General features: G+C 33.7%; 1 protein-coding gene across 1 annotated transcript in view; it reads left to right on the forward strand.

Annotated features, from left to right (window-relative positions):
• The window catches only part of LOC150110564 (ectonucleotide pyrophosphatase/phosphodiesterase family member 5-like), a 56,786-nt gene that overhangs the window by 23,625 nt on the left and 15,169 nt on the right, over nucleotides 1-17,992 (forward strand). The window lies entirely within an intron of this gene.

The raw sequence follows: 17,992 nt of genomic DNA on the forward strand, positions 1-17,992 counted from the left end.
TAGATTCCCCGCTGCTTAATATAGAGGCGTCACACCGAATGATGAAAATTATCTACCGCTTAAAGAGTTTCAAAAACATCCATGTCACAGCGAATTCAAGCACGCAGCCTGAGAATAAACAGAAATGGAAATTGATCCAAGACAGCCGCATAAAATGCGCTTCTTCTCTAGTTGTATTACACAGTGGTATATTTTAACAAAATTTGAAATGTGCCACTGATTTTTGTTTGATGATGCAAGACGAAATTTTTGTTACCGTATCCACTCTCTAACCAACAGATTATGTGTTCGAATCTCGCAGTGGGCATAGATGTCTGTGATGATTGTCTTGAAGTGAGAGATGAATTTCATCGCCTGGTGTGAGATCATTATCCCAGTTAGTAAAGGCCTGGAAAAGTTCCTTGTTTCTTTCTAGAGCAAATTTTTGCAGGATTATGTAAAAAGAGAAAAGTCTTTGTCCCAATCCATAGTACTAATATACTATAGATCTACAACCTTTCGTGGGCGGGGATGTTACATAAAAAAATCAATTAAAACCCATGTAGCCAGAGTGGTTCTATCATTTTATTACAGACAATGAGAGTTTAAATATTCAATTTTAAACTGAAACTGAAATGTTTCAATAAATTTGAAAAATAAATCCCATATAACAAATTTCATTAAAATCCACCCAGGTAGAGATGAAGCGAAACCTTTTAATGTAAATCTCGCCAACAAAAAAGCTTGAATCCCATAAAATATTTATTACTTCTTACAGTGGTTCGGGAAAGGGTTACGTAATCCGAAAGTCCTACTCTAGAGATCAAGCATGGTACTGCATTTCAAGCCAATTACAGATCATGCAGTTTATCAGAGACCCACAGACAGAAAATCGCAACCACCTAAAGACTTTCACAAACATCTGGCACTTTTGGAATTCGGGCTCACAGCCTGTGAGCTGGCGAGCAGAGACGCTATTCAACTGGCTTACTAGGCTGGAAAAGACAAATGGACATTAAGAGACCCAAATAAGTAATAAACTAAAGGTTGGAATGCAAATTTATAATAAAGATGGTCACACCCGTAGACGGTGAAAGAATTTTAGAAGAGATTTCAAATACTAACTATCATCAAAATCGGACTTCATAAAATCAAAAGAAAGAAATGAAAGAAAAATAAGCAGATATTATTTATTTTATATTAATTTTTTTGAAGCTAGACTTAAAACTTGCTGTTTTATAAAATGTTAAATCCACAAGGTATACTTTAAAAGCAAATAACTTGAGAAAATATTCAAGCATTAAACATTTGAATTATCAATTGAAAAATAGTAATATTAATGTCACTGCTATTAGTGTGTCACTTATCAATTAATCAATTACTTAATAGGGCAGTTATCAGACATTTATTAATGCATCACATATATTATTAACACGATGATTATAAAATCATTAAGCCGTTTATTAGTCGCTAATTCAATTTAAATCAATTAATATCATTTAATTAATTAAATTAATTAATCACTGATTATTTCGTCAATTATTAGTCTGTTAAATAGAAAAAACACTAGGAAACATTTTCCAAGCGAAAGCAATCAGAAGAATTGAGAAAAGGATATAAAACATACTATACGTTGCAGATTCCAATAAGTTAGTGAGTGTTTTTGATTGTAGAAGTTTTGGTGAATAACTATTATGATGAAGGTAGTATTATTTTTACGCGATAGCGCACACGATCCTCATACATTATGTTGATTGTTTATAGCTTAGAAAATTATTTTCTTGATTTTTAGAAAAAAAAATTAACTTGATTTAGATTAGAATTTGTTTTTCTTGATTTAGATTGGAAAAATGTTTGCGTGAAAAATGCTTAGAAAAACTGTTATCGACTATGAATGATGAATTAATATTTATTTGTAATTGAAATGCTATTATTATTTATACTTTTCCCAGCTTAAAAAAGTCAGGTCGGAAAACTATCATAAACTTTCCGACTTCGAAAGAGTTTTCATTGTGAAATGTTTTTCTCAAAAACCTCCTTATTCGCATCGAATTTTTAATCAACAACGGAAAACTTTGTATATTGTATGATAGCATAAAAGTTCTGAAAACTCATTTAATTAATATTAATTTGCGTAATTGTTTTTGCCTAAAACATGTTGAGAATAAATAAATAAATAAAATATAGGCTATGGGGTTGTTTAATTTGTGTTAAATATTGCCCAGATTGAATAATAATCTGTTAATCTATGGCTTACTCTGCTCTAATCCTATCTATCGCTACGGAGAAGGCTGTTATTCGTGGTTTGCATTATCAGAATAACAGCGCTTTCATAATGCACTGGGGAAAACTCCGCGAGAATCTGCCCTTGCATGGAAAAGACTTGGATTCAAATTTTCTATTACCAGACAAATCTTGATAAAAGTTTTGCCATGGAAAGTAATTTCATGATTCCGATATTTCGCGATTTTTATTCTAGCAGAATAGTAATAGTCAAATAGTCAATCTAAATAACTAAGAAATATTCAGAATGGTTGAATTTATTTGTTGTCCGCTTCCATAGTTTTCTTTGTAGAGAAATAAAATCTAAAAGAAATATTCTAGATTCTAAAAGAAAGAAATCAAAATTTTCCTGATCGGTTACTTATGTAAGAATAATTATAATACGCGGGAATAAACAAGTTTCACATTCTGTTTAATTTAGAAACACACGATATTATTTATTCATTTTCCATAAATGAAATAAAATTCGAAATATAACAGAATCTCCACTGGGAAATATCTCTTTATTATCTGAACATCATTATCTGTGTTATTATCTGAACTTTATTATCTGTGTATTTCTGTTAGCAATAGTCATATGAGTACAGATTAATTCAGAATGCTATAATAACATTCTTCATTGTAAATAAAATGATACTAAAAACAAAATTTTTTTTCCCCGTACCATTTTACGTGCGTATTTTGTATTTCGTACCATTTATTTTGTCTGAAGTACAGTACAACACAAAACATAACATCAATTTTATTTGTTCTGTTTTGACCAAAACGGCAGAAATCTATCCGCCGTTTTGGTTACGCAGCTCTTGCAAACAGCACTCCAATGATGATACTTTTTTGGAGGTCGCTGACATTTTGCACACTAACTGCACAACAACACTCCCAGAGTCAACGTCATCTGCGATGTGACGGTGCAGTATGATATCAGCTATCACGTAGCAGTGCCATAACCGATGTTAAATTGGCTATTGTGCAGTTAGTATGAAAAATGTCATAATCTTAGTGACCTTCAAAAAAGGTATGATACTTGCAGGAGCTGCCGTAACCAAAACGGCATCAATCGTAGGTGTATCACGCGCCGCAGTATCGAAGATTATGACAAGGTATGGAAACGGACAAGGCGTTGTCTCCAATCGGTTCTCCAAGGTTCGATCACATTTTGTGCCTGCAATATCACTGGCACAGTTGGGACATATTTTGCAGGAAGAATGAGCCCAAATTCTATTATCTTATGTACATGACTTTTATCAGTCTATTCCAGTCGAATTGGATGCATTCTAAAAGTCTGAGGTGGTCTATAGCTTATTAATAAAAAATTCTTCCCCAAAATAACTTGTAGGTGTTTCCATTCTTTTGATAACCCCCTGCATATTTAAATATTCTCACAGGGAAATTTTAGTGTCTGTTTTAAATTAGGTAGAATGGATCTCAAACAAAAAGTCACGCGTGGCTGTGTTTTCTCTTGTAAAAACTGGAAAGTTTACATTCCAAAGTAAAATCTTTCGTAGAAATTATCTTGACCTTGTAATATCGCTGTTTGCGAAACACTAGAGAACTGGAGGCTATTTTTATTTAATAGAAGTGTTTGAAGAGGCTGGTTCTCACAGAAAGCTTATTTTAATCACTTCTCTGTTTTAAGAACGTGACGTGGTCCTTGATGTATATCTCAAACAGTAATGTTTATTCCTTTCTCGTTTCTGTGAACTTAGTACCGGATCAACATTTTAATTCATTAATAACACGCACCGACTTAGTTCCCTGAATATTTATTTTCCATTAAACTATAAACTAATAAGCACATAGTCTCATATGGTAATGAATGCTTTACAACCACTCTAAGGTCCTTTTAACTCGTAATTACAGTTTTCAAGTGTTGTAATCAAAATTTCCATTTATCGGTGATGATCTCAGAGTGTCTCCTTGTCAGCTAACGATTCTCGGTTACCAGGACAACAGAAATATGAAATAAGGTTCTGGGAATGACATCATCCACCGCGTAGGGTTTTAATTTGATGGTTGAACAACTTGGCAATGTAATCGTTTACTGATTTAGCAATCGATTGACTCTTAAGGTGTAATTAATATTCTATTAAATGACACTTGTTGTCACTTTCAATTCGTTGCGTTTCGTTTCTGGTCAATGTGCAATTAGAAAATGTGTCTATCTTTATTTATTTTTCAGGGGGAGTGAAATAAGTAAATGAAGTTGACCTCAAAAGTTGACCAAATTGATGCCAGGTATGATGACATGCATTGCACTGGATATTTAGTGTCTGATCAACAGGTGGCGACATCGTTCTCTGTTCTTTTCTTCTTCATCTAATAGTTGGTGGCGAAGCGTTGCTAGTTTTACTAGGGAATAATAACAGAAGTATTTTTTATATAAATATTTTTGTCTGTAGATATACGTGTTCACCTAGATAGCCTGTCTCTTTTCCGGGAGAAAACCCTCCACCTCCGTATGAGACCGGATTACTTACCTTTGATTGAAAATCCCTGATAAAGTACTAAATATATGAAGAGCCAAAGGCTTCAATTCGGCGACGTAAAATTATTTAAATTAAAATTGTAATATCCCTTTATTTAAATAATTTTACGTCGCCGAATTGAAGCATTTGGCTCTTCATATATTTAGTAATTGCCAAGAAGGTATTAGGATACCTTCTTGGCAATTCTTATAGTAGGGTATGTAAGCTCTGTTCGCCACAAACTTGGTATTATCTAGGTCTAGCTACTCACTGATGAGACCTCAATAAAAGTTGAAACAGGTCTGGGTAGTGACCTTCTCTCATAATGTAGAACTGTAATACAGCTCCTAGGAGCTGGGTTTCACATTATGGGTAAATACCAAGAATAGTGATCGGAGCTTGCTCAACCCTTATTATGAGTTGCCTCAGTGTTGCACTACCAATTGGGTTATGTGTTGCACTATCCAGGTATTTGCTTACGCTTGGATTCGCCGAACTTTATATATAATTTCTATATTCGGCATGAAACTCTTTGAGTTTCTTTTTCGGGTGTGAAACAATATGGGATGTAATATTCCTTAATTTAAATAATCCCTGATAAAGTTTCTTCGAGTCCTACACGGAATTCGACCGAGTCAACGATTTCGCTGAAACCCATGATGAATTGTAAGGTGAAGTTTTAAAATATCAACAAATTATGTTGTTTATTCTATGAAGAGAAAAAAAAAAACTCTCATCCTAATCTGCTAACTGCCTTTCTCATTTTAAAGTACAAGAAAAGCAGTTAGCATTTCTTAAAATGACTACTTTTCTATCGGAATGGGAAATTCGTATTAGATCTGGTCTACTGACGACGAGGAATTTGTGTTTGATATCCTCTACTGATTCCAGGAAAAATTCACCAAAACATCAGTAAAATATACATGACGAAGAACAATTGCAAGTCATCGTTATTATCTTGTAAAAATGCAACTTACAGTGTTAATAGTTTCGCAAGGAATCCGAAATAACAATGGGATATTATCCCTGTTAACTTGTTTACATTAATGTTATCAACATTAATTATTATTTTTTTAATTTTCCTCTTCTTAGTATTATTATTACACCTACCTTCATAAAATTCCTGTACTCATTGTGGGAGGCCACTTTACAGTCCACTCAATTCCACTATATCCCTTCAAACGTTTCCTTCTGTTTCTTTGCAAGAGAAACACTTTTCTGTCTCCTTATGCCCATCCCACCTTATAGAAAAACAGTCCTGATCAAGATTCCTAATGCCATGATGAGAATCCCGTTCATATCTTTTTCAACAATAGTGCACATGTTCCATTATTCTTCCGCCCTTTCATAGAGACTCCTACGGAATATCAGTAGTCTTTGCTACCATATAAAGCATACATTATCAACCAATAATTATCCGGACACCCCTGCTTTTTGAAGTTATGGAACATTCCAGGTTTGTTAATAACATAAAAACCAATGTAAGGATAATTGAAAGCAGTATTTCATCGTAACAGTTGAATACAGGTGATATGAAACAATAAATTCATTTTCCCCTTATACGCATACACGTGTGTAAGGAGCAAATGAATTATTGTTTCGTATACTATTTCAGAGAGTAAAAAAAAATTAAGAATTGTCCTTGACATCTTAAACAAACTGTCTGCATCCATGTCTAGCAGTTATTTTAAGCCTGTGAGGGGCGATTTAAAATAGCATTCCAAAAGACATTTCCTTGAGCACTCTCATGTAAAAATGAAACAGTAATGCAAATTTATTTCTGGAGAAAACATTTTACGCATCAGTAAGCAACCAAGTAACCATTTGGTTATTGGTGAATATGGATTTCATTATACGACGATGTCAGTTATTGTAGTGTGGATTTTACGAGCGAAACTCATCAAGAAACCGTGAGAACTTGGAGAACATTCGCAGCTGGAGATCGTTAAGAAATGTCGTATGTGTTTGTCGCCCACATTCTTAAAATATCAAATGACAACTTTTGTTGGTTTTCTCTGTACCCAGTGAGAACTATAACTGCTGACAGTCGTAGAAGAAGGCGACGAAGCGGAACTACAAGAGAAATGTAAAGGTAATCGTTTGCAGTTCAAATGATACAAAATCGCGGACAACACCTTTAGTTAGCAGCATGTTCTGCATGTGAACATTCATGTTGGAAATGTTAATCGAAATCTTGTTAATTGTTTTAGTTTACCTCAGCGGAGTTTCCGCTTTGTGGAGTTAAATTCAACGATAAATACGTTGAGTTTAATTGTACAAAATGGATTTTCACCTTTTAAACGTGTTAACAAATAAGAAATTTTGGGTTGTTACAGGGAAAGCTGAGATCTGATTATGCATTTAACTAGGTCGTATCTTTTGGTTTTCTTTTAGTTACTTCAACTGTAGAAATTGCTTCAGTAATGCTAATTGAATATGGAAATGAATGCGCGAGTATTTCTATCGTAGATGTTCCACGTAACTGTTCATGTCTTCTTTTAGAACTATAGGAATTGTAAATGTTCACTGGAATTCGTTTGAAATGGTTGAAACCAAAATGTTCTGATGGGTTTTAAAGAAGCATTTAGTATCTGTTGGGATCATATAAAGCCATCAGCGATTGTAGCCTAAACGTTTGTAAACATGTCACATATAAAAGCTCTGTAATGGTATTTGTTGGAGTGTAATGGAAATAATCTCTCTCATCACATCGCCTCGGCTTGACTAAAAATCCATCGGAAACATTCTCTTTTATTAAATGAATAATAGCAACATAAAAGTGAACAATGATTTAATATTATGATAATGCAGATGCGTGTAAAATTGTCTTTAGGCGTAACTCGTCAATTAACAACAACAGCAAAAGTCAAGTGCCACTTTTCTGTATCCTGTTGCAGGTTACGTAGTATTCACCGCGGATAATTTAGGAACAGTAGTACATCGTTTACCCCCCAAGGTCGACTTCTCCTCACTCGCCTCACTTATTCTCAACAGTGCTTGGAAAGGAAAGTCCCTCTTATGAAAGATCACACGGTTTAACATGTTTTTCAGTTCTTTCATTAACAGCTGACTGATTACAGCCACTGTGGTCATTCTTGATGTTAGAAATAAATGGTGGATATGGGGAATCGTAATTTTGGTGATCATTTTATTAACCATAAAGCTATGTCTATTTAATCATCATCTTTTAAATAAAAAAAAAACAATAAATAAGGATTTCCTAGTTTGCCTTTAAATTAAATATTTTTTACATTCCAATAAGGTTAAGAATTTAATTTAAATTCCTAACCCTAAACCAAATTGTTGATAGGCAAGTTTGGTTTAAGGTGCACTCCCTTTTCAGCCTTATTCTTAGCATTTCCCAAGCGGGTACTTCTTAGGGCTACGAAACAAAGAGTTTCTTAATGTGGGTTCAAAGGGTTCTCTTTCTGCGTACAGACTACGCAAAACAAAGACACACTGTGACGTGTTCTCCACTTTAAACAACGGGCTCAGTAGAATGAATGGGCACTTCCAGCAAACGCATGAGATGTGCCAATGATATACTGATGCAAGGTGCACAGCACATGTGAAATTGTGAAGACGCGTTGTGTTGAAAAGTGACACAGAGAAGGCTTCGCGTTCTCTGTCTGAACTTGATAAAGTCCAGTGACCGATTTTTATTACAAAAAAAGCGTTGTGTTGAAAGGTGACCCAGAGAAGGCGAATGTGTGAGTTTCATTAAGTCCAGTGACCGATTTTGGTTAAAACTATGCAGTAACACCTTTTATAGCTTAATGGCACTAACCCGATATGAATAAAACTTTTGTTTTGGGGAGACGCAGTACGCATGACGAGAATGCATACCAGCGTATTATCATTCCTGTTTCAAGTAGCTTCATTGCTATTGAAATGGCGTGGTTTTTTTTTTTTAATTTTATTATTTTCACCCACGAAAGGTTGTAAACCCACAGTTCATTAATACAGTTGGAAGGAAGGTGCCAAGGTTTTTATTATTATTTATTTTTATTTTACTTTTTTTTTAATTTTATCTTTTTATTTTTACATTTTTTATATTTTACATTTTCATTAATTGCAATATTGAATTAATATTATTTTAGCATCAGGATCCTCACGATGAAGCCATCTAATGTTGTTATTTATTTTGGATGTTTAATTCTTTTACCTGCTTTCAAGTAAATGAATTAAAATTGAATGAAACTAATTGCCTTATATTATAGCCTTATGATAATTTTGATGGATACATTATAAGAGCGACCGTCTGTTCTCAGTGGGGTTCTTCAAATAAGACAATTTTTTTATTTCTTTTCATTCGTGTGGGGGTTCCCCCTCTATCCTCTACTGTCCCTTAGGACAGGTTGAGCCCTCCTAATGAGGGATTATGTGTTGATATTTTATGACTGTATATCTTGTGCGTACTGGCCAGTTTGTTTGTTCTCGGGGCCGACAAATCCGAGTTTACGGGTGGGAAAACCCTCTACTTTCGTACGAGACCGGCTAACTCACCTTTAGTCGAAAGAGGTCTTTCCGAATAAAGGGGTTTGTCTATACCGACTGAGTACGGAGGCACTAATTAGGCACTAAAAACTTGTAATTTCTGGATTTAAGTTATAATCAGGCTTTTCAGCAAGAAACAGATAACTTGACTAATGCAAACTGGAGTTTGTTTTACATTCAATTTGCACAAACTAGATCTGCATCATTTCAACACTCAAATCCAGGTGGAATAAAATTTTTCAAGTCTACAGGGTATCTCCAATATGTATAAAAACTCATTCTCATGAGCATGATCATGACCTACCTTTAACCTTTAGAATTCAGCACCCTTTACCTGGAATATTATAATCATAATGTACAGATTATTCAGATTGTCTAGCCATTCTTAATAAAACAAATTATGTACTATAACTAACAGCTGATTTTTCTATTGCAACCAATACTTGATTTTCTACCCTTTCATGAAATAAATAAAATAGGCCATGAAATAAGTAACTCCTTTGAATATATGTTAACTTGGAATACTGATGCCTATTAAAGTCACTGGATACAGTGACTGCGATCAGAATATGGATCAGTTATGATAAAATAGCTTATTTTAATTAAGCATTCTAGAATTCTTAAAAAGGTTACATTTATCTCATTCCAATGAGTACTATTGAATAATTCCATATTAACCGCAGTTGCAAAATGCATGCATTAGTTAATTACAACCGCAACTGACAAGCTAGTTACAATAAACTAGAATAAATTGCACAGTATATTCCTTTATGGGTTGATGGATGGTTCTTGTTTACTAAACTATTTACTTTGCATGTCGTGAACTAATTGGTCGCATTCACTTAAATTTTCACTGCAAAGAACCCTAAAACCTGTGTGGAGTGCTGTCACATTCCTCAAAGGTGGAATATTTAAATATAAACATCTCTAATAAATACTATTTTCTCATTTATTTATATACCTAATTTTTGTTTCAGGCCTCAAGATATGGATTATTAACATACATATCATCATTATCAAATTTCTTATATGTACCCAGTGGTGAGCTATAAGGGGCTCGCCCGAGCCCTTTGTTAAAATTTTTCTCAAATCTGCGAGCCTCTTGTTCTTCTTGTTTACTTTTTTTATTAAAAAAAAAAAAAAAAAAAAACATAATTTTTTTGAATTTAAATAATATATTACAGTTACTGTTACCACCATTTTACAAATAAGAATTCACTTTTGGTAATCATATATAAATAAATAGGACTATAAAATAATGCCCCTTGATGGGTACCGCTGCTTATCACTTGAAGTATAAAAACAAAAGAGAAATATAATTGTGTTTAGATAATATTTATTTATTATTTATAGATTGTTTGTCATAAAAACTTCTATCGCAAACAAAACAAATTTATTTTGTTTATAAAAAATGCGGACTATTTCATATGTGCGATTATAAAAGATTTTATTCTTATTATATTTTGATAATTAAATAATGTTTTTCTTATGTAAGATAAATTAACACAGATGATTGTGTGCAAATATTTCATGTTCTTCTTCTTCTTCCTAACATGTAATTTAGGCCACGTGGCCTGTTCCGGTCTCATGCCATCTCTTTCTTGGTCTTCCGATTCTTCTTTTCCCACTTATTTGGTATCTGTATAATATTTTTGGTAGTCTGCTGTTGTCCATTCGATTTAAATGTTCTAGCCATTTTTGTTTATACTGTCTTATGTAGTAATTAATTGGTTTTATTTTCAGGGATTGTAAGATTTTTTCATTTGTTTTGTGGTCCCACTTGGTATATACAGCTGTTTTTCTGAGGAACTTCATTTCTGCTGTTTGAATTCGTTTTTCATCTTTCCTTTTCATGGTCCATGTTTCGCTTCCGTATAGTAGAGTTGAGTTTTGACAAGACATTATATAGTCTGATTCTAGTGTGTTTTTGTACCAGGGATGGCTTAAATATGTTATTTATTATACCATTTACTTTGACAAAGTTTGATATTTTAGTGTCTATGTCTTTTTCTTCTTCGTATGATAGATCACATCCCAACTATCTGAAAGTGTTTACTTGTTCTAGTATTTTATTATCTATCACTATTTTACTTCTTATTTGGTTTTCTCCTTTGAATGCCATTATTTTTGTTTTTTCTTTGGATATTGTCATATTATATTGCTTTGAGATATCATTTAATGATTTTAATGATCTTTGTAAGTTATCTTCTGATGTAGCTAATACTATTTGATCATCTGCAAATAGTAGTGTATCTATCTTCATTTGCGGGGTCATTTGTATACCAAATGGGTTATGCTGTTTCCAGATTGTTAATATTTCATTTATATATATATATATTGAAAAGCAGAGGTGAGAGAGTACATCCTTGTCGTACTCCTCTTGATATATCTTTCCATTCTGAGGTGTGTTCTAATTTAACTGCTATTTTATTTCCTGTATATATTTCTTGAATAGATTGTAAACGTTGGTTTGGTATGTTTAAATCGGTTAATATTTTGAACAGTTTTTGTCTACTAATTTTGTCAAAGACTTGTTCATAATCAATAAACGCCACATGTGTTTTTTTTTTTTGAAATTCTCTTCTCTTTTTCATGTTTAGATCATGAAATATTTGTTTATAAATGATAACCTTTACAGGTTGATTGTCTCCTTATACTTTTTGATTAAGGAGTACACAAGCTGTATTAATAAACGTTTTTGTGTGAAATACGGCTCTTTTTTTTTTTTTTTTTGCTCGACGATGCGAGCCCTTTGTTAAAATTTCCATAGCTCACCACTGTTAGGGGATGTAGAGGATAATTATGATATTACATACGTACATGCCAGGAAATGAAAATAATACAATATAGTACTGTAAACAAATATTATAATATAACAAATAATATAAGCACTCCTATAAATAATAAAATAATAATAAATAAGCACTCCTATAAGAAGAAGAAATAACAATACAACAAAGTAATACAATAAATACTACAATAAGCACTTCTAAGTGAAGCCTTAATCTAAATATAGATGTGTGTACGTCAACTAAGTCGATTTTTGAAAGAATCCTTTTTTTGCAGAGTCACTAAAGATGTTCATGCGTTTGTCAACTCCCCTTTACGCGGAGTCTATCTATCCTATCTTAGAAAAAATAGGTGTCCGCTGTCTTTAACAACAACAACAACAACAAACTGCATCTTGTCGTTAGTTGCAAAGTGCTTGCCAAACGTTTCCAACTGTGCCTTCAGTGGTTCGAAGAGATGCGAGAGTTACCAAGGCAATACTAGGCGGATTTTCCAACTTCCTACAGCCAGTGCTCATCCATATTGCTGTTAGCAAAGAAAGATAACATCAAATTCAAACATGTTTCTGTTACATAATGTTTACTTCTACTAATTGCAATAAATTTCTGCCAGTGGAATATTCTTTATTTGTAGAAATTTGGATAACACACATTCGTCTACTTATGACTGTTTCCACTCGCTGTCCCAATTTGCTACTGATGATGCGACTCAAAGTCGCCTTGTGATGCCATCTCGTGGTCGTATGATGAAGCACACAAGATGTAAACACTCTCTTCAACTATCTGTTTAACTCCATTAAAGGATGCACTGTAGCAGTGGCGCACCCAGGGAGGGGGCCAAGGGGCCCTTCCCCCCCAAAAAAAGAAAAACTTAAATAAAACTAGAAACATTTCCAAAATACTTTTCCTAATTAAAATTCATTTTTTATTTATGTTGTGTCATGTCTTCTAATCCTATACTACTTATGAATTAGGGATCGCAATAAGGTGAGAAAGCCCTATAGCAATGTTTCTCAACCTATGGTCCGCGGCCCACAGTTGGTCCCCGACGATGGGACAGGTGGTCCACTGGCTTAAATTAACCAAATAAATCTATATATTTTAATTATCCAAGCAAAACAAATTAAAATTGAATAAGTAAGTAAAAATTATTAAAATAAAATGAATACTTAAAAAAAAAATAGCGGCAGCATGTTCATTCCATGAATATGCTGCCGCTATTTTAATTTGCAGCGGCAGAATGACGAGTAATAAAAGAGGGTGAAGTGAAAAACAATATAGTTTTATTGCTTCCACCTTCCCTAGCAGTTTTGTCAGATTTGAAGTGAACATGTGTTATTCACATTTCAACCAATTGCTTGTTATTAATTGATTTTTATTGTTGAAGATTTTCCTCCTTCAACCAAGGCTCAATATATCTTCAGAAGTGCTAAGTAATACTTGGACAAAATGTGTTGTGAGTTAACCCCAGTATTTATATATTTTTTTAAGAAATTGCGCGAAGGAAAAATAAAGCAAGCTGACAAATTGAAATTTGAGTTGAAATGCTAACTCTCTTCAACCAAATTCCAATAATATGGGAAACTGCCATAACAGCATTCACTATATATATATATATATATATATATATATATATGTAGAAAGTATTTTACCTTGGGTATAATAAATGTTAAGAATACCAAGCAATTTTTTAAACCTGGTTTTACTCCATTTCCCAAGTAAGCAAACAGACAAATAAGTCAAGTTTGCGCCTGCAAGTGATGCAAGTCTAGCTGATCCTACAGGTAGTGCAAGACCAAGGCAACTCGTGGTAAAGGTGGCATGAGCTCTGATCACTAATCTTTATATTTACCCTTAATGCCAAAACTCCAAGAAGGGGATGCATGATGTTTTGTATTAAAGGCAAGAGGCCACTACCCAGACCGGTTTCGACCTTTATTGAGGTCTCATACTTGGGAAATGGAGTAAAACCAGGTTTAAAAAAAATTGCTTGGTATTCTTAACATTTATTATACCCAAGGTAAAATACTTTCTACATTTACAGGGTGTTCGGGATAAATTTGACAGTTTCGTAAGGAAAAAGAAAATCTTCTTTGTATCTATTAAATTTAATGAATTGACAAAAAAACATTACAGGCAGAGTTAATTACAATACTATCAACAAGATTTACTCAAAATAACCACCATTAGCATCGATCACAGCTTCAATTCTGCTTCGGAACCTCGAACAAGCTGATGCTACAGTCTCCCTGGGAAGGGCCGCAAAAACTGTTTTAATTTTATCCATTAACTGGGCTTTTGTATTACTGGAAGTGCGATTGGTGTCTTTTTCAACTGCGCCCCATACAAAATAATCCATGGGGTTAAGGTCTGGGGAGTTTGGAGGCCAAACATTTGGACTGGTGAAGTCGTAGAAATTTTCAGACAACCATTTTTGACTTTTCCCAGAGGTGTGGCAAGGGGCCGAATCCTGCTGCCATACATACGGCCTACCATTGGCTACCCTTGTTATCCAGGGCTTGACTACAGTTAGCAACTCCACGAACAAAGCCCGAATTCCAATGCCAGGGTTCTTCAACACCTGTTCCTGCAGATTTGCGAGGAATTCTGCTGTACGAACGCAATCAGATCGTCTGCTAGGGATCTTTCTTCTTGCTACATCCTCGTAGTCACCATTGCAAGTCTCTAGTTCATGCCTGATTGTTTTTACTGTATTCAGGGAGCATTGGGCAGCAGTCGTAATATCCTTATTTTGATGGCGGGCACGAATCATCATGATACAAGTTATTCTCTTCCATGATTCAGGTGGGTTCCAGCTATCCATCCTTTCTGACATCTTGTATATGAATGAAGAAGGGTCCAAACTTTTAAATGAAGAGAAGTGTGTGTTAATACATGTAACTTACGGAAAAATATAATTAATTATAAATATGTCAAATTTATCCCGAACACCCTGTATATCTCCTCCAGAGATTTTTATTTAATAAGGTTAAAACACCTTATGGCAACTTGTTCTGGTAAAATACTTATGAGCTCTGTATTACTAAATCTTGGTATTTCTAGCCTAGCTCCCACTGATGAGACCTCAATAAAGGTCGAAACCGGTCTGGGTAGTGGCCTCTTGCCTTTAATACAAAACATCATGCATCCCCTTCTTGGAGTTTTGGCATTAAGGGTAAATATAAAGATTAGTGATCAGAGCTCATGCCACCTTTACCACGAGTTGCCTTGGTCTTGCACTACCTGTAGGATCAGCTAGACTTGCATCACTTGCAGGCGCAAACTTGACTTATTTGTCTGTTTGCTTACTTGGGAAATGGAGTAAAACCAGGTTTAAAAAATTGCTTGGTATTCTTAATATATATATATATATATATATATATATATATATATATATATATATATATATATATATATATGAGTGTGTGTGTTAAGAATACCAAGAATAATATATATAAGAATATATATATATATATATATATATATATATATATATATATATATATATATATATATATATATATATATATATATATATATATATATATATATCTTGGTTTTAACACGTTTACGAATTTTAACACTTTCGTTGAATTTTATTGCTACCGAGCGAAAACGCACACAATCTAATTAATAACAATAGTTTTTAGTTAGATATTTGCCGGTGCAACATATGGTTTTGCTTGAGTCTATATATACAGCATAGTTTCTATATGAGGGGACATGTGATTTATTAATTAGTGTCGTTTTTATCCTAGTTGTCTCTAATTGCACTATTTGTTGAGAAATATATTACACAGACTGCTTATACCTTATTCACTGACATAATAAAAGTACTTGATTTTCTTGCCTCTGTAATATAGTGGCTATTGGGGAGTGCTTGTTGTTTACCGCGGGGAGCAAGTTACTATCTCCCTGCTCTAAACGTGTTTCAGCTGTTTTCATTTGAGAGGTATATGCGAAACTTTTTAATTTCTTTTTTCGAAAAGTAAAATCAGGGGTGAGAGTTATATGCGAGTAAGTACGGTATTTCAATTATGGATAAGTACATTGGTACCTTCTTTAAAAGGAAAAATAGCTCGGATGACAGTGATAATGCAAATCGAGTTTGTAATGACAGTTTGTGTGTAGTTTCTGAAGAGAGAGGTCTGTAACGAATCCACAGAAACACAAAATTCCCATAAGTTGCAATGTGATAATATTAATACGCTTAACGAAAGGAAAGATTTGCTAACTTGCTGGACACTCGACCAGTGGATCGCATTCAAAGGTAAATACAATTGGTTATTTTGTAGGAACATTTTTCTGTTTTGTGACTTTTCTCCCTTTACGGTAATTATGCCTACATTATTGTGTTATTATTCAACAATTGTTTACAGTTTTGAATGTGTATATAAAGTCAATATCAACAGTCGCCTAATTACGAAAGGGACGGGGAGGTTTGGAGCTTTCCCGGATAGTATTCAAAAGGTAAATACAATTGGTTATTTTGTATAGGGTCCCGAACCTTATTAGTTTAGAATTTAACCACTGGGAAAGGGTTTGTGTCCACCTGAAAACTTTGAAACAGAATTTGGAAACATTTTCCGAATAACTTTTTATAAGAAATTTCTGTGGTTTCACGATCCATTTCAGGCTTGCAGTCACGAGAACGACCTTTCGTTATCGAAAAAAGAGCAGCTAATTGAGCTTTCAAGTGACAGTGGACTTAAAATGCAATTCCGTGATCGTGGTTTGGCTCGATTCGGGATCTCACCTTCAGTGAGAAGTGAATTTCCCGAATTATCTAAAGAAGTCGAAAATCATCATGCTGTTTTCTACAACCTATCTTTGAGAGAAAGGATTTTCACCACTCCTTCAAATAAAAAACAAAATACAGAAATCGTCTTAGTGTGTGTGTGCCGATCTTCGACTGAAGCTGACCAATATTGAGCCAGATATCCAGCAACTCTTCAAGGTCGAGAAGCTCATCCATCTTATTAAAAGTAAATAGTAACATAATTATATCATATTATTTATTTTTTTAAATAAAAATTAAAACTGTTTTAATTTTTATCCACAAAATTTAATTTTTTATCTATATATCCGGCCTGGTTAGCCGACTCTCCAGCCAAAAGGCTGCGGGTTCGAATCCCGCCTTGGGCATGGATATTTGTGATTGTCTGTGAAAATACTAGTGGTAGTGGTCGGCAGTAGATAGCGTTGGTGTATATGATGATTGTAGTTGTGGTTGGTGAAGAGAGAGAGCTGTGGAGTAGGTGCCCTTCCTCGATGTGTCTTTTTTTTTTTTTTACTACCTGAAGGTGTTTTATGTAATAATAATATCCACAAGCTTTATATGTTCATTGTGCATCACATAGTTTGAATTTGGCACTTGGAAATGCTGTATCTGTGACAAATAAGAAATTGCATTGGCATAATTGAAAAGGTACATCATTTCTTGAATACCCCTAAAAGACAGGACATCCTTGTTGTTTATAATACAGGATGTTTCAAAACAGAATGTCCGATTTGAAAATTGTAGATTCGAAAATTGTAATTGTAATTGCACATTGAGCATTTGTAAATGTGATGAGTGAAACTTTAGGCCTTATTTCATACTTGGTAATTTATTTTGTAACTGTACCACATTTTCATTATTAAATATAATTATTTGAAATCGGGTCATTCTTTTTGAAACACCCTGTATTATAATATTAATATCTTTTAAGATTTATAATACCTTTATTTAGCTTGCACTTACCATTGTCTAAAATAATGCAAATTTTATTGAATCTAAAATATTAAATCTTATTGACCTCTTAATTTCCCTAAATTTTATTGATGATGTTGTGGCTCAATTAAATACTGTTCGTGAAACACCAGATTCTTCATTTAAAGATATTTACGATGAAGCATGTATAAAAGCCAATAATTTTAATATTGCCATTAAAAAGCCAAGGACTTCACCAAAGCAAACATTAAGGTCCAATGTTCCAG

This window comes from Typopeltis vanoorti, chromosome 1 (assembly GCF_054136105.1).
Source record: "Typopeltis vanoorti isolate ZY-2024b chromosome 1, IOZ_Tvanoo_1.0, whole genome shotgun sequence".
NCBI classification, from domain to species: Eukaryota; Metazoa; Arthropoda; class Arachnida; order Uropygi; family Thelyphonidae; genus Typopeltis; species Typopeltis vanoorti.